General features: G+C 47.0%; 1 protein-coding gene across 5 annotated transcripts in view; it reads left to right on the top strand.

Moving 5' to 3' along the window:
* Window positions 1-20,737, top strand: part of LOC112645817 (LIM domain containing preferred translocation partner in lipoma) — a 670,895-nt gene that overhangs the window by 42,273 nt on the left and 607,885 nt on the right. For 3 of the 5 annotated variants that reach the window (XM_035710426.2, XM_049105699.1, XM_049105703.1), the window contains exon 2: window positions 8,529-8,652. The exons of 1 other annotated variant lie outside the window; for it this stretch is intronic. The gene's annotated coding sequence lies outside the window, so the exon portion shown is untranslated. The remainder of the gene's footprint in view (window positions 1-8,528; window positions 8,653-20,737) is intronic. One more of the 5 variants, XM_049105701.1, reaches the window with a different exon arrangement.

Raw genomic sequence — 20,737 nt, forward strand, 5'->3', positions numbered from 1 at the left:
TTACCCAAGTCTGTGGGGGCCACATTCATTTCTTTTTTAGCACTGTTCTGATATGACCCCGATGGTCTTGTCACTGTTGACCACTCTTGCTTCCTCCATTCTTCCTTTGCCTTTCTGGCTCTTCCTCACGGGTGCTTCCCAGGCTCTTGTTCCCCTCACGTCTCATAAACGTTGGTATCGCAGAGCTTTGTCTTTGGCCACCTTCATTGTCTTTGTGCTCCTGACTCCCAGGTGGTTACATTCAGTTTAGAACTCTTGAGCCTTAGAGCCATGTGGGTAAGTGTCTTTTGGGTGCTCCAGTTGGAAATGTTAAAGTTACCTCAGGCTCAAGCTGTCTTAGCATTGTTGCCTTAACAAATAATATCACCCCCTGTCTATGGAGTCACCCAAGCCCAGAAACTGGGACACGTTCTGGCTACCTGCCCCCTTCCCCCTCACCTTTCTATCTTGTCATCATCCTCAGATCTTATCCAAATCAACCGTGGTAGACTCCTACCTGCCCCCCTCCATCTGCACTGTCCTGCCCCAGTTCCCACCCTTAGCATCTCTCACCTGCCGTGGCTTAATTATTCTGCCCTTCGTCCATCCCATTCTCTGATCTTCTAGAGTGACTTTCCAAACATGCAAATCCATTCATGCCCTGTCTCTTTTTAAAATCCTTGGATAATTTCTTCATTCAGGATAAAATCCACAAACCTTTGCCTAAAGCAGAAGACTCTTGGTTATTTGACCCCTACTTCTTTCCATCATCATCTCGCTAACCTCTGAGACAGATCCTGCATTCCAGGAATATCCAGGAGATTCTCTGTAGCCTCCATGACATAACACACACTGTTCCCTGGTAAGACGTCGCTCCTTTCCCCCAGGTTTTCATGGTAGCTCCCATATGCCTTTTAAGATTGTGCTCTGATATCTCTGCTTGGAATAAACCTCTAACCCCTGGTAACTCCAATCCCCCCATTTTTAGCTATTTATTGAAGTTGGTAGCGTTTCCTTGAGAACAAAGCTCATTTCTTTTAATTCTGTATCCTCAAGTCCAAAATAGTACACAAGAGACATTTGTTGAATGAATCAATGCCCAAGAGCAAAGGGTAGAGATAAATGCTTATAGAAGTTGCAGTGGGAATTCTAGTGAGGTAGGATGGGAGCGGGGAGGGCCCCAGGAGAGGTGGCATTTGAGCTCTGCCTTCAGGTCTGGTGGCAGTGGGTTGAGAGGATTCAGAAGAAACCCTGGTAGTCATCCTCTCCGTGCTGTGTTCTATAGGGGACAAGAATATAGAATAGGCCCCTCCCCTGTCTTCACTAGAGTACAATAAGGAGGCCAATCTTAGGAGTCCATGTGGGCTAGTTGGTGTCTTTGGTCCTCAGCTTGGTTATATAACTCAGCAGAGCCTCCTTCCCCTGGTCCACAGCTGGCATGGCAGACAGGCGTCCCATCCTCACTCGTAAACTGCCCTGGGGGAAAGGAATCCAGGATAATGGTTTGCATTTTCATCTTTACTTCTCCTTTGGAGCTGTCTTTCTGGATAGCAGATAGGTGACCTCAGCAGCCAGAGACAGGAAAGAGCAAAATGAGTCATCTGAGGCCCTAATGAGGTGCGTGAGGGGACCCTTCCTGGGAGGGTCAGGTGAGGTCGTGCTGTGCCCAGGGTGAGTTTTTGCCTCAGGGCTCTAGGCGGCACTGGGGGAGAGCTGAGCTAATTTTACCCACAGGAGCTGACTGTGCTGAAGGGCAGGGCTTATGACATTGGATGCCCGGAGAGCTCCCAGGGTGCAGCCCTGTTATGTATGGGCCGATTTTCCTCCTCCAGATGAATACATTTTTCCATTTGGCATGCATATCGGCAAGCAGGGTGCTCAGGTGCAAGGAACTTCAGATTTGGTGGGAGGCCATGGAGCTGGGTTTGGATCCTGCCCCTGCTCCTTGCTTACTGACCTCGGACCAGTTATATCATCTGTCTGAGTCTCAGTTTCTTCGTTCGTAGAGTAGGACGTACACCTGCATCCTGAGATTGCTCTTAGGTTTACACACCAGGTGACACTTAGCCAGCGTCACACTTGCCAGCCACTGTTGCAGCTGCTCAGTTTGTACTGATTCATCCAATCCTCCAAGCAGACCTATGAGGGAGGTACTGTTGCTATCTCTATTTTACAAATGAGAAAGCAAGGACAGGAACAGACCTTTCTGGAGGCCGACTCTGTGGGGCTGCACAGAGCAGATGGGTTAGTTTTGCAGCCGGCATGCCTTTGAGGTACTGAAGTATTCAGCGGCCATTCTGGAAAACACAGAGGTCAAGCCAAGAATTCTCGGGAAAGAGTCCACGATTATGCTATAAACGCACTTTGTTTTATAGGAATTAGAGTTTAAGTTGACCATAAGCTAGTTTGTGTAGTTCTGATTAGCTCATGCCCTACAATTTATGTTGCTTAGATCTGTTAGGCTCATTGTGGTGAAGTGAGCTCTTTTTCTCCCCTCCAGACCAGCAAGGAAGAAGGTCTTAGGTACAGATAGACATAAGTCTTACTTGAGCAGATCAAGAAGGAGAGGAATGGATCATCAGTTGATAGATCTACTGTATCCCCCCCACCCACCCCAGCCTTCTATATTTTCAGGCTGAAAGTGCAGGAAAGATGTTCCACATAATTTAAGTGGAAAGGGAGTAATTTGGGGAAAGAGATGCTCACAAAATTGTTAGAGAGGCTGGAATAGTGGGAGCAGTGGGAGCAGGAGGCTACATCGGCAGCTATTGAGTATCAGGATTGATTCCATAGCCACAGTCTGGGTGTGAGGAAGAGGGGATTAGGAAACCACTGCTGGGGCCCTTGGACTGTTCTCAGCATTTTCACAGTGGATGGTAGGACACTGGGTTGCCACATGGAGCGGCATTTTGACTCAGCCCTCCATGATAGTACCTGCCTGCAGAAATAGTGGCAGGAAGCTTTAGCTTCTCTTCCACCTTGAAGGTCTCACTCATGTCCATCTTATTGCTGGGTGCTAATTCACTAGCTTCTAGGCCTTGTGGGAAATGTAGTTTTTAGCAGTTGGCTTCTGGAGCAGGAAGGAAGTGCTTTAGAGGTGGGAAGGAGTTCTGATGAGCCCATTGAGGGAATATACTCACCACCTGCACACTCCTTTAGACGGGCCCATGCATTATTATCCCCAGACACTTAATATGTACCACCAGGTAATACCACAGTATAATTTGGTCTAATGGTCTGCTTAATGTTTGTTTATTTACATAAAATATATAACATAAATATACTTATTATCCCCCAAATGCAGGCCATTTGCCTAGTTTCAGTTTCTGGATTGTGTTCTTCTTAGTGTTTTTTTTTTTTTTTTTTTTAATTTCAGCATAGTTAACATACAGTGTTCTATTAGTTTTACTATAGTGATTCAACAGTTCTGTACATTGCTCTCTGTTCATCATAATGGGTTCTCCTTAGTTTTGATAAAAGTGGTTGATTACAAATCTGATTACAAATTTTCCTGTTCAATTTAATCTCCTCTTGTGAGTCATGCCCTGGACAGTTGTCTTGTTTACATTGTTCACAAATGTTTATTAGATACGTACTATGAGCCTGACACTATGCTAGATTTGGTGCTGTGGGCAAAAAAAATCATGGATGGAGCCCTGACTGGAAAGAGAATGACTAAGCCAGGGACATAATAAGACTACATACAAGAAGGTTATGATTGACGTCTGGACAGCAGGCTGAGCAAACTCAAAGAGAAGGGATTCCACCTGGGTTGAGAAGCAAGGCAGGTTTCATGTAGGGTGACTGTGGTTGGGTGGTTCTCGGTTGGGGGGCAGTAACATCTCTCTCAGGGACCTGTGCAGATGTGATGGAGTGCTTTTTGTTGTCTCAATGCTGGAGGCCAGAGCACTATTGTCATTCAGTCGGTGGGGCCAGAGATGCTAGATGTCCTGTAATGCATGCAGCATTGTGGAAGTAACTGCCTTTCTTCAACGAGCAATCTCATTCCTGTTGGGAATGACCACGCCTTGAAGGATATGTAGGATATCTATATTTGATCTTGGGCTCGGAATAATAATAGTAGGTCAAGCAAAGGGAACAGTGTGAGCTAAGAGTTTAGTTTGAGTCAAGCAAAGGATGTGTGCTGAGTGGCAGTGGGGAGAGTTAGCTTATGGTGAGAATAGAAGGTTGAGTGCCAGTTATTAAGAAACTTGAGGTATTAGGTAAAGAACTTGGACTTACTCTCTTGCCATTGGGAAGTCACTTAAAATATTAGTGCAAAGTCTGTGGAGCAGAAACCTAGCCTTATCTTAGCATTGTGTCTCCAGTAGACACCAGTGACACCTTTTTGAAGGAATGAATGCCCCAGGCAAGTCGTTTAGAGGAGTTGGACTAGTTGGCATCTGAATTTTTGCCAGATAAAGGATCCTGTGATCCTGGTAGAGCCTGGCAGGCAGCCTTTGGACTTTAGGAGAGTACACTGGCGGCCTGCTATGTGCACCTTGTCTCTACATCAAATGAGAGGGTAGAGCTCAGGCAGTAGTGCATTCATTGCCTACACTGCAGAGAGAAGCTGATGTCTTAAGCATCTTGAAGGAGATAGGGACTCTCTCACTGCCCTCCTTTGTGGAGCCCATAGGCCATGAGGCACGTGAAGTGTGGACTGTGAGCCCACATTAATGCTCTTCCCTTGCGAGCTTATTAAAAATCACCAGTCCCACCAGCAGTTTGCAGACAAGCTTCCTGTGCCTGTGACCATGGCTACAGCTGCTCTAAGGGAGCTCTTGCTGGTCTGAGTGGTGATGCTGTCATGTGGTGGTCCCTGTGCCACCCTGTAGAGTTCTGGGGGTCCTTTGATCTTTGGGTCAGTCCTCCTTCCTCCTTTCAGGATGGGCTTTGGGACTCGGGACGGAACTGACTGAACATGCGTGTGAGATGCTACCTTGTTAGCACCCCTCCAGTGTTTCATTCTGAAACCCTTCAGGAGGAGAGAAACAGGGTGTGGATGTATGGGATGTGGTGGTCCAGGGAGGGAGGGTGGTTTGCCTGGGTCACATAGCGAGCTGACCGCAGGCCAGCCCAGCACCTTTATGGCAGAGTTTTGATTGCACTCCGCTGCTGGGGGAGAGTGTGTAGTGACACAGGCTCCGAACTTTGCTACAGGCTCAGCTACTTAACTATATTACGGACCTTCAGCTTCCTCATTTGTTAAACAGGTGTCATGGTCATATCTGCCATTAAGCATTTAAAAAGATGGGGCATTGTGGAAAGATTGGTGGAATACAGAAGTATTTCTTCTTCTTATGATATGGATGTTTCTGGACTAGAAATGGATGGGACCGTCAGCAGAGAAAGGATGGGGCGTGAAGACTCTGCTGGCCACACCTCAATCACAGAATACTCCAGTCCAGGGGATCCACTTCCCCATTGCACAGCAAAGAGATTTTGCAATCGGATTTGGAGGCGTAGCAGTAGGGGGGAGACTTGGCCAGATCTTGGGGTTGGGAGGAATTAGGGGTACATTCTTGCCTGGAGTCAGGGATGCATGTAGCAATATAATGGGGGATGTGGCTAGAAAGATGGGTTGGGGGCTCATCCTGGAGATCCTGAATGCTGGTCCAGGGGCTGTTGGACATTATTTTTTGTGCAGTTCAGATTACTGGTTGGGGTCAACTGGGAAAACTGGGATGATGTGGGGATAAGCTGGCAGCACCTTCTGGATGTGCAGGGAGCCTGGGGCAAAACTCAGGCAACATACAGGGAGTAATGCTGTTGGAGTAGGTGCCTTAAGATGAGTACATTTATTTTTTGTAGTGGTTCAACTTTTTTACTTGAGGTTATAATAAAAATGATAATATAGGTATACAGCTGAGAAATTTTCAAGACTTTCATACCCGTTAACTCTTTGGTTCTATCAAATTAAGGGGAGGTAGCAGGCAGGATTGTTCATGACCCTATTTTATAGATAAGGAAATTGGGACCTAGAGACAGATGGGGTTTTTGAAGCCACTGGCTGGTTGTTACAGATGCCAGAAGCTGGGACGCCCAATCTAACCCTTCCTCCTGTGCCAGTGACCTGGGCCGATGGTTTTCTCAAGCTTATTTTCTCCACCCTTGACTCTCTTCATTGACTTTCTTGGAAGTCTAAAATGGCCTTGGATTTCCAAGGTTCCTGAGACACAGTGTAAGCTTTTTCAAAGATGAGCTGTGGAGAATTTGGGACACTAACGTTTTCCTCCGTCTAGCTCTTTATTGATGTCATATTGTTTATTTAGGATGAAAATGTCCTTGAAAGCATTGAGCCCCAGTCACTTCCTGAGCATATTTTTTCTCTGGACACGGTGCTACCTCTTTTACATCTATGAACTTAGATAAAGTTATAGATGAGGCGTTCAATAACACAGTATTTAACATTCTACTAAGCAGCTTATGCACATTAGATAGTTCTAATGAAAGATTTATTTGGTAGGTAGTATTATTTCCCATTTTACAGATGAGAAAACTGAGGCTTACTGAGATATGAATAACTTCCTAGTTGAAAACACGTTTATTTCCCCGTGGGCTTGTTGCAGAAAGGCTGGAGCCTGTGTTTCTAACAACTTCTCCAAGGAGAACATCACAGGGCACATTTCCAGAACTGAGAATCCAAGGTTTTTCGCTTGAGAACCCTTTTTTTTTTTTTTTTTCCTGCTACCCCACGTATTAGCTGTCTCCCTGGTAAAAGCACAGAGCTCCTTAATTAAGGAGGTACAGCTCACCTTGGAGGTTGCTACCATCCAAGCCAGAAGGTACGGTGAAGGCTGCTGTGCTTTCCTGAGTAACACAGTATTGCAGGACTCCAGGAGTGGGGTTAGGGTTGGGGTGCTGGGTGGGGGAGATGGCAAGTGGGGAGAAAAGTGGGGGGAAGGGGTGCCCCAGAGCCCAGCCTGAGCAGCTCTGGTGTGACCTACTTTTACAAGAAAGCATTTGCAAAGCATTTTGTTTAAAGGAAAGTCTCTGCTGCGGGGGAAAAAAAAGAAAAAAAAAGTTTGAAAAACCACTGTGCTAGCCCAGTATGTCTGTTCACCAAAGCTGAGAGACAGAGTGGCTTAGCACCCTTGACACTTGTAAGGGATCCTGCGTTTTTTTCCCCTTTTTCAAGGAACTGTGCGTTGTGTTTACTTCGTCCGGAGGCCTCCAGGCACCTGGCTGCAGGTTCAGGGTCGTGCAGCCTCAGAGTAGCTGCAGAAACCTCAGGCTGCCCCGTGCACACGCTCCTTGACCTGTGTCCTTCACCTTGGCTGTGTCTCCTCTTCAGACCTGGGGAACCTCACTGAGATTAGTTCCATTTCTGTGAAGAATAGAATGGAAATGACAGCGTTGTCACTTCCCTGGCCCAACCTTCAAAGACATGGCCTCACTGACTACCTGTGACTATTGGAGTGTTCATTGTATGCACAGTGCTGAGAAGAACGCAGGCAAGGTTCCTGACTCCAGGGGTCTTCTGGGGAGAGAGAAGCAAATAAGGAATACGGTCAACTGTTTTTGTAGGGTTATGCTTGTGATCCATATGATTGTTATCTGTGATAGCTATGTGAGGATGACTTCATCTCCTAGAAATGGGATAGGGAGAGTCTAATAAAGAAAGTTAGAAGTTGGAGAGTGTGTTGTAGAATTGCAGGGGATTGAGTTTGCACTGGGAGTTAGTTAATCCTGGCCTTTCCCACTTACTGTCCCTGGAACTTGCACAGTTTACTTTTTCTTCAAGCCTTTACTTCGTCATCTGTATAATGGATGAGACGGCCTCGGTCACAGGGCGGTGGATGGATGGGATTAAATGGAATGATGGTTGCATCCTGCTCAGTACAGTGCTCAGCACAGTGTTTATTCACTCATTAAATTATAGTTGTTGTTGCTGTTATGATTATTTGCCAGTGAGGAGTCAAAGAGACCATTTTTGAAAACCTGATCAGTGCTTTGCTTCTCACAAAAGCTCTCTGTTTTCAGGAACAGAAGCGATCTCATCACCTTAGGCTACAGTAGTTAATTTGGCTTCAGTTTCCCTGGCTGAGTCTCCTGTTTGTGCCTCCGCTCATCTGCCCAGCTCTCCCACTGGTGGCCTACACACATAGCTGGTCACTGGACATAGCTCTTCATTGGCTGGGCTCAGACCCTTCCTTTTGCCTGGAATTGTTCTTTGTCACTGTCCCTGCCCCACCCTCTTTTAATACCTAGCCTGGAGGTCAGTGCCTCCCACTGAGGGTACCCTGCTGCAGTCCGAACTTTCGGAGTTGGCCACCTCTTGTCCCATGTTGCAGTCGTGTCTATCTCAGAGCCCCTTGCTGCGCCATCCCTGGGAATGCGGGCCCACACTCTTGATAGGTACTCACACATTTCTGTGATAAATTAATTTAGTGCCTTTCGCCAATGTGAAACACAAGGAAGCAGATGATAAAATGCAAACCTGAAAACAATCATCGCAGAGCTGCGTGCTCATCAGCCTTGGGAATGGATTTCTGGGGAAGGTCTGGCCCCTCCACAAATGACATTGATAACTTGGATCTTTGCAGAAATTGAAGAGAATCCTGATGACTAGCGTGTTGGGAGAGGCCTGAAGGAAGCCAGACCAGTGACTGCACTCTCAGAGCTTCTTGGGTACCCTCCGCTCCCAGGTGATCTGCAGCTGGACCTCTGGTATGCAAATGGACCTCTCTGGGGCCTGGGATGCATGAATTCCAGGTTGAGCCTCAGAGAGCTGTGCTGGGACATTTAATAGGTTGCTGATTTCTATCTTTTTGGTATCTGCATCTTGAAATATCCCGTGCCCTTGGTTGGTTCATGCTTGAGAGCTTCCTTAGTGCTCTCTGGTAAATAGCTCATTACTGTATGTTATTTCCCCATGGGCTTATGGCAGAAAGACTGGAGCCTGTGTTTCTAACAACTTCTCCAAGGAGAACATCGCAGGGCATGTTTCCGGAACTGAGAATCTCCGGGGGTCTTTCCTACGTCCCTCTCTGTTACCTCTCTTTGGGCTGGCATTCTCCTGTCGCTGAAAAGGGAGCCTTGTCTTGAGCAGTCCTGTAGACACATGTGACTTGGCGGCTGAAAATCTGACAGTGGATGCTGGGCTTCAGCTGCCAGTGAGAGGCATCGAGACAGAACCCTGTAGAACATCAAATCATTTCCCTTTCATTCCCAGAGCCTTAATGTTTCTTTGTCTTGAGAATGACCTCACTGCTTTTTTGTATTTGTAATGGAATGCACAGTCATTTACCAGTAATCACACAATAATCCCTTACACTTTTGGACCGCCTTCCCGTTTTCCAGAGGGTTTTAACTCTCATTATCTCATTTGATCCTCATAACTGCTCTGAGAGGAGACAGAAAGGCTATTTAAATCTCTAATTTTCAGGTGTAGAAACTGAGGTTTAGAAAAGTTAAACAGTTGGCCAGAGGTCACACGGTTAGTATGCAGCTGAGTTGGAACTGGAATCTCAAGTAGTCTAACTTCTAAACCAGTGTTTCTTTTATTACTTACTGGTGGGGTGACCTTGGGAATATACTTAAGCTCTCTGAGCCTTCTCTTTCCTGTCATGAAATTGGGTATCATACTCCCACTGGAGGTGCCAGTAGGGATTAAAGGAGACTGTCTGGGAAAGCATTCGTTACCAGGTAAAGCGTGCTGCTAACCTGAGGCATCACTGCTGCATGTACCTTGAATCCAAATCGTGCCATCAGAACATCCTTCCTTCCCCTGCCATTTTGTAAAGACAGTGGTGTCCAGAATGGTGCCTGAGTGTCAAGGATCATGAGCTCCCAGCCCTGTGGCCAGCACGCTGGCCCTGCCATCCTGCCTGCAGGCTGCTTTGTTATTCTGAGAGCTCTTTTTAAAAAAATTTTTTTCTTTTTCTTTTTTTTATTTTTATAAATTTATTTTTTATTGGTGTTCAATTTGCCAACATATAGAATAATACCCAGTGCTCATCCCGACAAGTGCCCACCTCAGTGCCCGTCACCCAGTCACCCCCACCCCCCACCTACCTCCCCTTCCACCACCCCTGGTTCGTTTCCCAGAGTTAGTATTCTGAGAGCTCTTGAGCTGGCAAAGCCCTTTTTTCCTGCAGAACTCTCTCTTAATGTTCCTTGGAACAACCTTGTATGCTGGAGACAGTTTTAGGTCTGGCAGGACAGGGGAGCAGGATTGGGGAGCTGGGAATGGGATCTGTGTCCCTGAGCTTCATCCACAAAGGGTGGGAATGTGGTATGGGGAGGGGTAAAGGGGGCCAAAGAATGGGTCTCAAAGGTCTTTCTCCTTAAGCCTCAGTGGCTGGGATTTAATGGGGTACTTCTTAGGAGTCCATGTGCAGAATGGGTTGCTTAGTAGTAACACTTCCTGGAAAAACCCCAAACGATGGATTTCAAGTTGGCAACAAATGCTTTGGGAGTTAGCGGTGCGATAGGGTCAGGAAACGGCCAGCATGCCCGAGGGTTGACATCTTGGCAGCTTCGTACATACTCACCTACAGAAATCCATACTCTATACTCACGTACAGAAATTCCAAGGCAGTGAAACACATATAGGTTGTTCATATGGTTGGAAGAGGCAGAGTGAGGGGCAGGAGGTTGAAAGCCAGGAGCCAGATTTTGTTTCCATATAAGGAAGAACTTTCCTTTGGAAAGATGCAATTGGCAGCAGTAGGAGATAAGGATCATCACCTCCCTGGAGACTTCAGGGACACCATGGAAGGGCTTATAACCAGGGAGGCATTGGGTTTGGTGGCATTTATGGTCTTCTGTCCTTTCAAGATCCCAGAGCCAATGGCTTTCAGTGGTCACGAGGACGAGAGGCACACATACATTAGGGAATGCAAGGCCGCTTTGTGGATATGGAAACTGGTCTCCAAATGCTATTTTGCAAAATGGAGGGCAAATAGAAACTCTTTTCATACCTATCCCTATAGTCTGCTTACTCTTTGGTTTTCAGAGTTTCCAGGCCATTCTGTGGGCAGCTATTTTCCATGGAATGTCTTTTTCCTCTGCTGATATGTTCCTGTTGGAGTATTGGAAAGGACTCTGAGCTCCTGACGGGATGGCAGTCTTTCTGCGAAACCACCAAGTCACATGTCTCCGTGTCTAGTCAGTTATAACAGAGGACCAGCCCTTTACCCTCTTCAGACCTGCCTCTTGAACCTCTTGGGAGTATTGCAGTGGCAGGAATTCTGTACTGAGTTCTGATTCTGGCATGTTGTGGAAGGTTCTTTGACCCTGTCTCCCTGCTTCATTTAATGGCCACTTATATTCGTGTTCATTTTGTAAACATGCAATAAACGAGACATGTTTTCTGTTTTGCAGGTATTTATGGCATGCTTGCAAAAATATAAAGCAAGTAATCAGGATAAATGTGTCATGCCTGTTTGGGCAGACCAAGTAGAAGATGCTTTTAGAGGACATAGTTGGACAGTTTCGGGCTGTCTACCCAGTTTGTAGATGACAGACTATAAGCTACAAAAGGAGAACTGATTTCTCCAAAATCTAAAGGAGTAGCTCACCTGGGCTTAGGGCTTGGGTGCCCTGGCTCCCTGAGCAGTGCTGTTTACTGCTTGAAGATTCCCTGGGCATGAAAACTAGCAGACTCGTGCAGGCCAGGGATTCTGAAAAATGGCTCACGTGACCTAGAAAAAGCCTTTACAGCCAACAGTAGAACAAGATCACTGTAAGAAATAGAACCACTGGGAAGCCGAGACACGGATTGCCTTCTCTGAGCAGACCCCTCCTCCCCAGCACCCCATCTCCCTCCTTTCTCTTTCGCTAGAAGTCATTGTAGACCAGATTCATTCCTGACTGACTTTACTGGTCCAGTTGAGTTATCAAACACTTCTCGGGACCTTCTGATTAGAAGTAATCTTACAAATTAAATTGGGCATTCAACCCTCCTCCTCCCACCCCAGCAATGTTCTCCTGAAAGTCTGGTTTATTTTTATTTTATTTTTAAGATTTTATTTATTTATTCATGAGAGACACAGAGAGAGAGAGAGGCAGAGACACAGGCAGAGGGAGAAGCAGGCTCCACGCAGGGAGCCCGATGTGGGACTCGAACTCGGGTCCCCAGGATCACGCCCTGGGCCGAAGGCAGGCGCTAAACCGCTGAGCCACCCGGGCTGCCCTGAAAGTCTGGTTTTATTCTGGGGTTTCCCTCCTGGTGTCTGTCCTGTGAATAACTCATGCAAAACGAAGTTCCCAGGAGGATTCTTGGCCCAAGGGAGTCAGGGTGTCAAGGGTGGGGATTGTTTTGGGGCTCGTCTGCCATCTTGTCTGCCATCAGAAGAACCATGGACTGGATCCTAGGTGGCCTCTTCAAGTACATCTCCCCTCCCCCCCCCGGATGCCACACCCTTCCTCTGAATTAATAGATTGACTCCATAAATGTCATTGCATTCTAGATGGCCCCATTCCTCAGGTGCACTTAAAGCCTTTCAAACCAGTCCCTTCCTTGTTTGGGCTGGGGAGCCTTTTTCCTGTGACAGGACAGCCTATGGAGCAATTGAGACTCTACTTCTTTCGGGGTTAATCATTTACTCGGAGTAAGGAATTGTCATAAGTGGGGGCATGTTCCTCAAGTGCCAGAGGAGAGAAGGGTGATTTTTCTGACATCCTCTAGCCTGCTTCTCCATATATGGAAATGTTTACCCACCACACTGATCTATTGGAAGGGAAGGAGGTGACTCAGGGTTTAGGCAAAGCAGGATTTGAATTCTTGTTTCCAGAAACAAAGTGGCCCCCGTCCCCCCACCCCCCACCCCCGTCCCCTCCATTCCTTTGCCCCTTGTTCTGGAAGCTGAAGAGAGAGTGTCTCAGTGCTGTTCCCCTCGGGCCTTGGGACCACCTCCTTGCAGTGGGACTCAGGGTGTGTGAGAGGGAGTGAGGGCCAGCGGAGGGCCAGCTGCCTGTGGGGCCTGACTCGCGTGAGTACATCATCATTGATAGAGAGAATGGCATTTCTGCTCCGACCTGGGGCTCGCAGCCCTGAAGGCTTGCATGGCGATGGGACATGTTGCTGGGAGCGCTGGCCACTTTATTTCGGGGTGTGGACAGCTGCTTTCCCAGGGGAGAGCTTCTCACAGTGGGATTTAGAGACGGACTCTGCCTGAGGGGAAATTCTATTTGTACGTTAAGAAAAAAATGAGACAGATATTTCCTCCCACCTGAGGCCTGGCCAGAGTTGGGTAGAAAGGTAATTTGGGAGTGTTGTTGCCTGTCTGATTGCTAGGGCTAGAGCCAGAAGCCAGAAGGATGTTTGTGGACGCTTGGGGAGGGATAGTTTTAGCTTGAAAAGCAGAGTTATGGTTGGCCTTAAGAGCATAAAAATATTGTTACATATGCAGCATTTGCACAGTCTCCTCAGCCTGGAATAGACACCCAGTGTGCAGGACGTTGTGTGGGCTGATGGACTGTTAGAGCTGGACGGAGCCTCAGAGGTGGCTGGGTTGGTCTGCCTCGGTGTGCAGCACGATGGTGAGCAGTGGAGGCCCAGGTAGCATGGCTAACTCGTCCTGTGGGTACAGGGCTGATTAGTTGGGATTAGAATCCTGGTCTTGTGGCTCTCGGATCCTTCCTCCTCCTCCTACACTTCAGCTGTCTCTGTAGGCAGAGGTGGAGAAAATGTGCCCATTTTGCAGATGAGGAAATTGGGACCGGGATGCCAGAGTGGCCCACACTTACTGATCTGATTGGTGAGATGGAGAGCTAGCACCTAGTTCTCCCAGTTCAGACCTCTGTCTATCCTGTTCACGGGCTCAGACGCCTGAATTTGTTACTTGTAAAATTTTTCTTTTTTTTTTCCCTTTTTCGGTTTCTACTTACTTTTGTTCTGCTCCCTGTCATGCGAATGTTGTTTGAGTGTGAGTTGCTGCCTTCTGATCTGCTTTGCTGCCTGTATCGTTTTCTTTCCTGGAAGGGGATGAGAGCTTGTCCAAGATGCAGAACTTAATAGTGGAGGCCCTTATTTCGGTTTCTCTCAGGCGATGGAAATTATACACGGGCCATGAAAGAAACTGAGTTGGGCTTTCCATCTTAGCTTCTATCCCTCTTCTTGCTTGAGGCTGCCAGAATTTGGGGGTGTCATTCCCATTGAAAGGTGAGCCAGACTCTGAAGGGATTTTATACACAGACACACAGACACACATAGATACACACAGATACACACTCATAGACAGACACAGACAGGCACATACAGACACACAGACACGCATAGACACAGACACTCGTAGACACAGACACATGCAGATACATACTTGTAGACACACCCACAGACACACACTGCTAAACACATACACACACTTCTTTGCCTTCTTCGATACCATGGCAACTTTTCAGAGAGACTAAGAGGGCACCACCCTCTCTTACAGTCCACCCGATATCACGTGGCCATGAGCATTCTCTGTAGTCAGTTTGGTTTCTGGTTAACCTGGGGTTCCTATTCTCCAGCTGAGGGAAGATGGTGGAGGTGTGTCTTGGGGAAGCACTTTCATGCCAGTGGCATTAGGTGACAGATCGTAACAGTGCAAGAAAGTGCTCTGAGACCTATGTCTGTCTAGTGTTGAAGGGAGCGCAGCCAGCTCCCTAGGCTGCTCTGAAGCACCGGGGAAGCTCAGGACCCCTGGAACCTGCACACAGCATGTCGCCTGCTCCGTGACTATGATTGGGCTTCTTGGAAGCCCCGCTCACTGGTTGGGAGGAGGCTGCTTGAAGAAGGAAGGCTTGGGATGTTTCCTAGCTGTGGTGGGGACATGCAGGGGCTCCCTACGAGGTTAGGGCTGCTGGTGCAGGTGTGCATGCTGGTACTGTTAAGAAGGAGAACTGACATGAATTGATTGCTTTCTGGGTGCCAGGCAGTGGGCTTGATCTAAATCACAGAGTTACTACTTGATCTAAATCACTGAGTCACCATTACTGCTACCTGTGAGTAGGTGCTATTTTTTTTTTTTTTACTTTATTTTACATTTTGGTAAGACACACGTAACATTTACCATCTGCACATTTTGATGTGTATAGCTCAGTAGTGTTAAGTGCAGTCACCTACCCTGCAACCAGCCTGCAGAACTCCTTTCATTCTGCAAAACTGAGATTTAGCAGCGGTTAAACACTAGCTCCCCCTCCTCTTTCCCCTAGATCTTGACAACCACCATTCTCTCCTTTCTGCATCCATGACTGACTACCCTCGGCACCTCGCCTGAAGTGGAATCATACAGTGTGGGTCCTTTTGTGACTGCCTTATTTCACTTCATGTCACGTCTGCAAGCATCATCCATGCTGTGGCATGTGTCAGAATCATATATGTACACACCATAGTTTGTTGATCCACTTAGGAACTATTGTTGATCCTCTCCATTTTAGAGAGGAGGAGCCCGAGGCTTTGAGGGGTTAAGTCGCCCAGAGTCCCGCAGCTAGCAGTGGAGCTAGGAGTTGAACCAGGTAGTGTGACGTCAGAGCACATGGGGTCAGGAGGAAGCCGACCCTTAGTCGACCCTTAGCCGAACTCTTAGTTCGAAGAGTGGGACAGACTAGGGTGATTCTTAACTGGATGGTGTTACCTCCTCACACCTGGCTGTGACATGTCAGTAACCAGGTGTTCCAAAGGGCCACATGTACACATTTCTCTCCATCTTCTGTCCATCTCTGGAGCCACATGTGAAGCCCACCTCTGGAAAATGGTAGGAGATGTATGGCTCTTCTCGTTTATAATCTTTGTCTCTTCCTTTCACCTTATTTTTCCATCTCCCTCCCCAGTTTCTTACTTGTAAAAAATCCGCAAACTATATGCGTCTTTGTTAGGTACTTCAGCTCCCTTATGGAATAAGACGGAACGTATAAATTGGTGACATAATATTGGGTCTATGGAAGAGCTGGTCTGCAGAGCAGTGGATAGACACTGCAGATGTGATTTTCTGACCTGGTATGTTGCTAACTCAGTGTTTCACTTGGGCGATGATGGGCCCCTTCTGGGCCTCATTTTTCCCACCTGGAAGATGGGCTGGTTGTTCACAATGGCACACATTCCATCTGTGCTGAGCCCACATGAGGCTTTCTACATGATTGATCCTTCTATTCTCCTGGCACCCTGCAGGTGCTGTTATGCCCATTTTACCTGAGAAAAGTAAGTTCTAGAGAAATGGGAAAACTTGCTTAAAGTCCTACAGCTCCTGAGTTGTGAGCATCAGGGATCCATGTCTGACTCCAAAGCCTAGACGTTGTCCATAGTGCCGGGCAACTTGCCCTTTAGCGATCTGTACAGTTTCTTTCACTGGTGACATGTATTCATCTAATTTTATTAAATGTTTATTGGATTCCCACTTAGGTGCTTCATACTGTTCTGGGCACTGATCCAGCATCGGGTTTGGAGTGAAGAAAAAGACAGATAGAACAATGATTCCTTGAAGCTTACATTCTAGTAGAGGTGTGTGGAGGAGGCAGGTAATAAATGAACACGTAAATAGGGAATGATAAGTAACACTTAGGAAGATTCACACGGGGCACTCAGATGTGAGTGAATGCGGGAAGGGATCTGGGAGGTGATATTTAAGCTGAGATCTGAATGACGAGGAGCCAGCCATGCAAAAATCAGAGGGGAGAACCATGTAGAGGTGCAGGGGCCACTGTCAGTGCCAAGGCTGTGGAGTGAGAATGAGTTTGTGCTTGAGGAACAGATGGAGGCCAGAGTGCTCAGAGGTAGTGGGCTGCAGAGGGAAGAAAAGCATGGTAGGAGGGCAGGGCAAGGGCTGCTGGGTTTAAGTAAGCTGGAGGAGGGGCTTGACCTGAGTGTAGGGGTGATGGGAAGCATCTGAGTGTTTGACAAGCATCATTCTGCCTGGATTGCAAGTTGGGGAGGCAAGGGTAGAAGCAAGGAAGTTAGGAGACCCTTGCTAGAATCAGGTGGGAGGTGGTAACTTTGATTAGGGCAGTAGAAGTGGGGCCAGAGAGAAGCGACTTGGTTTTGGAGAGATTGTCTACAGGAAGTCAAGTATAGTTTCCTTCAGAGAAGCATCAAGGTCAATGGGCAGGTATCTGGGAGACCCTGATGGAGGTGACAATATGTAGTGGGGGTGCATGGACTTGCAGCTGATTCAGACTAAGGAGCCTGTGTGCTCCCTGCTTCAGTTTCTAACGAACTTCTGGCCAGGGAACAGAGGGCAGTGGCTTCCTGCCTCTGACTTCCTGGCTGAGAGCTGCTGGAACGCCCCAAAATAAGCCCTGAAGAACGTGACGCTTCCTCTGCTCTCCCTGGGTATTTGTATAAAACATTCTTTCCCACCAAGCATACAGAACATTCAGAGTGATGTTGATTTTGTGGGCCACATTTAACATATTGTTTCTCCTTGATATGTTGTCTGCTTTTGCAGGGATTCCTTCCTCCTGCAGATTCTCTGGTGAAGAGCCTTCAACCACCCTGTAAGATGGCTCTGGAAGGTTCAGTGGGAGCCCAGAAGAGCTGGGACTTGAGAACGCTGGTCCAGGGGTACCTCCTAGACCTCCTCTTTCATTTATGTTTGATTTCACACCTCCTGGCCCTTGCCTTCCCCTCTATAATTCTTTCTAATGTGCTGGACTTTCCTGTAAACCCTCCATTTTTCAGTGGCATGGAGAAACTGGTGTCATAGAAGTTAGATAATTTGGGGGTGCCTGGATGGCTCAGTTGGTTGGGCATCTGACTTTTTTTTTTTTTTTAAGATTTTATGTATTAATGAGAGACACAGAAAGAGAGAGGCAGAGACACAGATAGAGGGAGAAGCAGGCCCCATACAAGGAGCCCGATGTGGGACTTGATCCCGGGTCTCCAAGATCAGGCCCTGGGCTGAAGGTGGCGCTAAACCGCTGAGCCACCAGGGGTGCCTGGGCATCCAACTCTTGGTTTTGGCTTAGGTCTCGATCCTAAGGTTCATGTCAGGCTCTACGCTCAGTGCTACTGCTTCACATTTTCTCTCCCTACCCTGCTGCCTCCCCACCTGCCACATGTATGTTCTCTCTCTCTCAAAACAAATAATAAATAAATAAAAAAAAGAAGTCAGATGATTTGGTCAATGTGAGGCTGTGTCTGAGTCAGGCTGGGAATCTAAGATTCCTAGCTGAGCCTTGTGCTTCCTCACCACCAGGCCGAAGTGACTCTGCATGGAACCTCGTGCCTCTGGATATCTCATGCCAGTCTTTCTCATTTATTTATTTATTTATTTATTTATTTATTTATTTATTTATTCATTCATTCATTCATTCATTCATTCATTCGAGATACAAAGAGAGAGAGGCAGAGGCATAGGCAGAGGGAGAAGCAGGCACCCTGTGGGGAGCCCGATATGGGACTCGATCTCAGGAGCCCAGGATTATGACCTGAGCTGAAGGCATATACTCAACCACTGAGCCACCCAGGCGCCCTCTCATGCCAGTCTTATACTGTACTGGGCCTGAGCCTGGGGATGCTCAGAGATCATAATCTAAACCTAAAATTCACTCCTGAGGCTTCTTCACATACTTCTCTTCAAATGTTTTGCAGACTGTATTACCAATTTTTTTTAAAACTCTTGAACATTATCTCTTAAAAACAGTTTTGTTTTTGCTCATTTGAATTTCTTTTAAAATTTCTTTCATATTACCCATTCATTTAGTCAACAAACATTTATTGAGTTCTTACTGTATGCCAGGCATTGTGCTAGGTGCTGGGGATTGATTCAAAGATAATTTGGAGGCGTATGGAAGGGGAGTGCATAATTACAGCACAGTGAGATAAGTGCTATAATAGAGGGATATGTAAAGAGCTAGAAATAGCACTATGAATAACATCTCTGAACAAATTGCCTTCTTTTTTCCTTTTGGATTATTCCCTTATGTATATTGCCCAAAGTGGGATTACTGGGTCATTTAAAAGATGAAAACAATTTGGCACAAAAAGATGTAATGACTTGCCTGGGGAATACAGATCAATTTTCAACAGGGGGAAAATTGTTGACAACTCCAGATTTAGATACTTCACCAGGAGGATTGCGCCGTTTTTATACCACCCCTATCATCATGGTGGCTTTCAGGGGGAGTACCTATTCTCAACATGTCAGGCTGCATGTAGAAACACATAGCCTTATATTTAATCTCACAAATTAATTGTTAATTCTCACCAGAACCTAGCTATATAAGTATGATTGTTTCCATTTTACAACTGAAGACATTTAACTTCATTAAAAGGAAGTGACTTGCTCAGGGTTCCATAGTTCATTTGTGGAGAATCCAAGAATCAAGCTTAGAATTTTTGTGATTCTCATAGGGCCCCTGTCCTGTTCTCCATGTTCTGTTCACCAGGCAGGGTACTTGTGCTCCAGCCAGGGCCTGGAATTCATTTAATGAGCTGTAGGGACTCTTTTTTGCAAGAAGGTCAGAATCTACAAAAAGAGGTACAGAAATTGTAACCTTCCAAAGTCCAGTGTTCCTCTGTGCATCGATCGGAAGACCCTAAAGGTCCATTATTCCTGACCCTGGCCCAGATCCCGGAAGGCTAGTGTGTGTGGCCTTAGCACTAAAGTACAGAATCCCAAGTAGGCTGAAACCTTGCCACAGTTCTGTTTGAAACATTTATTATTTTCCTAGTATATTCAGCTGTATGTACCTGAATGTAAATTTATTGATTTTTGCCATTGAGGAGTAAAAACTCCCGCCCGCAGTATCCAGCTCATCATAGCCAGACATAATGCCTGCCTGTTGTGAATTTCCTTGAGGCTTTGGCTCACTCATCCCTAAGACAGCCACGTTCCCTGCCATTTTCCAGACATAGCCTGCTTTTTCTCACCTTCATGCTTTAGCTCATGCTCTTCCCTTAGCCTAAGGTGACCTCTCCCATCTTCATCCAGAGAACTTCTGGTCCCCCTCTGCACTTCTGCACAGATGCCACCTTCTCATTGAGGTGACCTCTGATCACCATCCACTCTCCACCATCCACACTGTCTCACACCAGAAAGGATCTCTCTATTCTCTTTTCTGCTAACTCACACCACAGTGGGGTGGCTGTGGGGCAAGAGAGTATAACACTGTGGTGTTGATGAGCATGAGAGCTTCATTGGCCATGACACTGCTAGATGTGTGATCCATCAGGTCAGTGAATCTGCTTGAGCCTGAGGCTCCTCATCCATCAAATGGGTATAAATAATCACACCAAGTCACAGCAGTTTTGTGAGGATTTGTACTGTTATCTTTGCTTCTTCTCTGGTTACACACCATTTCCTACTTTATGTCTTATCTCTCCTTCTAGAGTGGGAGCTCCTTTAAGGGCAGGAAGGGAAAAATGTCTTGCCTGTGCCTTTAACAAATGGGACCTGCCACAATGACTTCTTTAAGGGAAAGATTCCATATGGCCTGACTGGTGTCATCAGTGCGAGCTCATTACTAGTTGGAAGCCCAGTCACATGGTGCCAGGCCTGCCCAGGAGCACTGTGATAGAGAGCTTCGGGCACACACAGTGTGTGCTGGATAGGCCTCTGGCTCTTGCTTGGTAACAGGAAAGAGGCAGGAGCCTATGTGCAGCCTGTGTTCTGATTCATCAAGTTGGGTAGTGCTGGCATTTCGCTGAAGACAGTGGAAATCCTGCTTGGAATAGTAGTCTTGGTTTCTTCTCTGGGTCTTTCATGGGTGGGAATTTCAGAATACCATGGAAGTGTGGGTTTGGGGCACCACTGAGAGCTACCTCCTCCTCTGACTTCTCTGTGGGCCACGGAGAAGGGGTCCCTTCAGAGGAGGAAGCTGTCCTTTA

Source organism: Canis lupus, chromosome 34 (genome assembly GCF_003254725.2).
Source record: "Canis lupus dingo isolate Sandy chromosome 34, ASM325472v2, whole genome shotgun sequence".
NCBI lineage: Eukaryota > Metazoa > Chordata > Mammalia > Carnivora > Canidae > Canis > Canis lupus.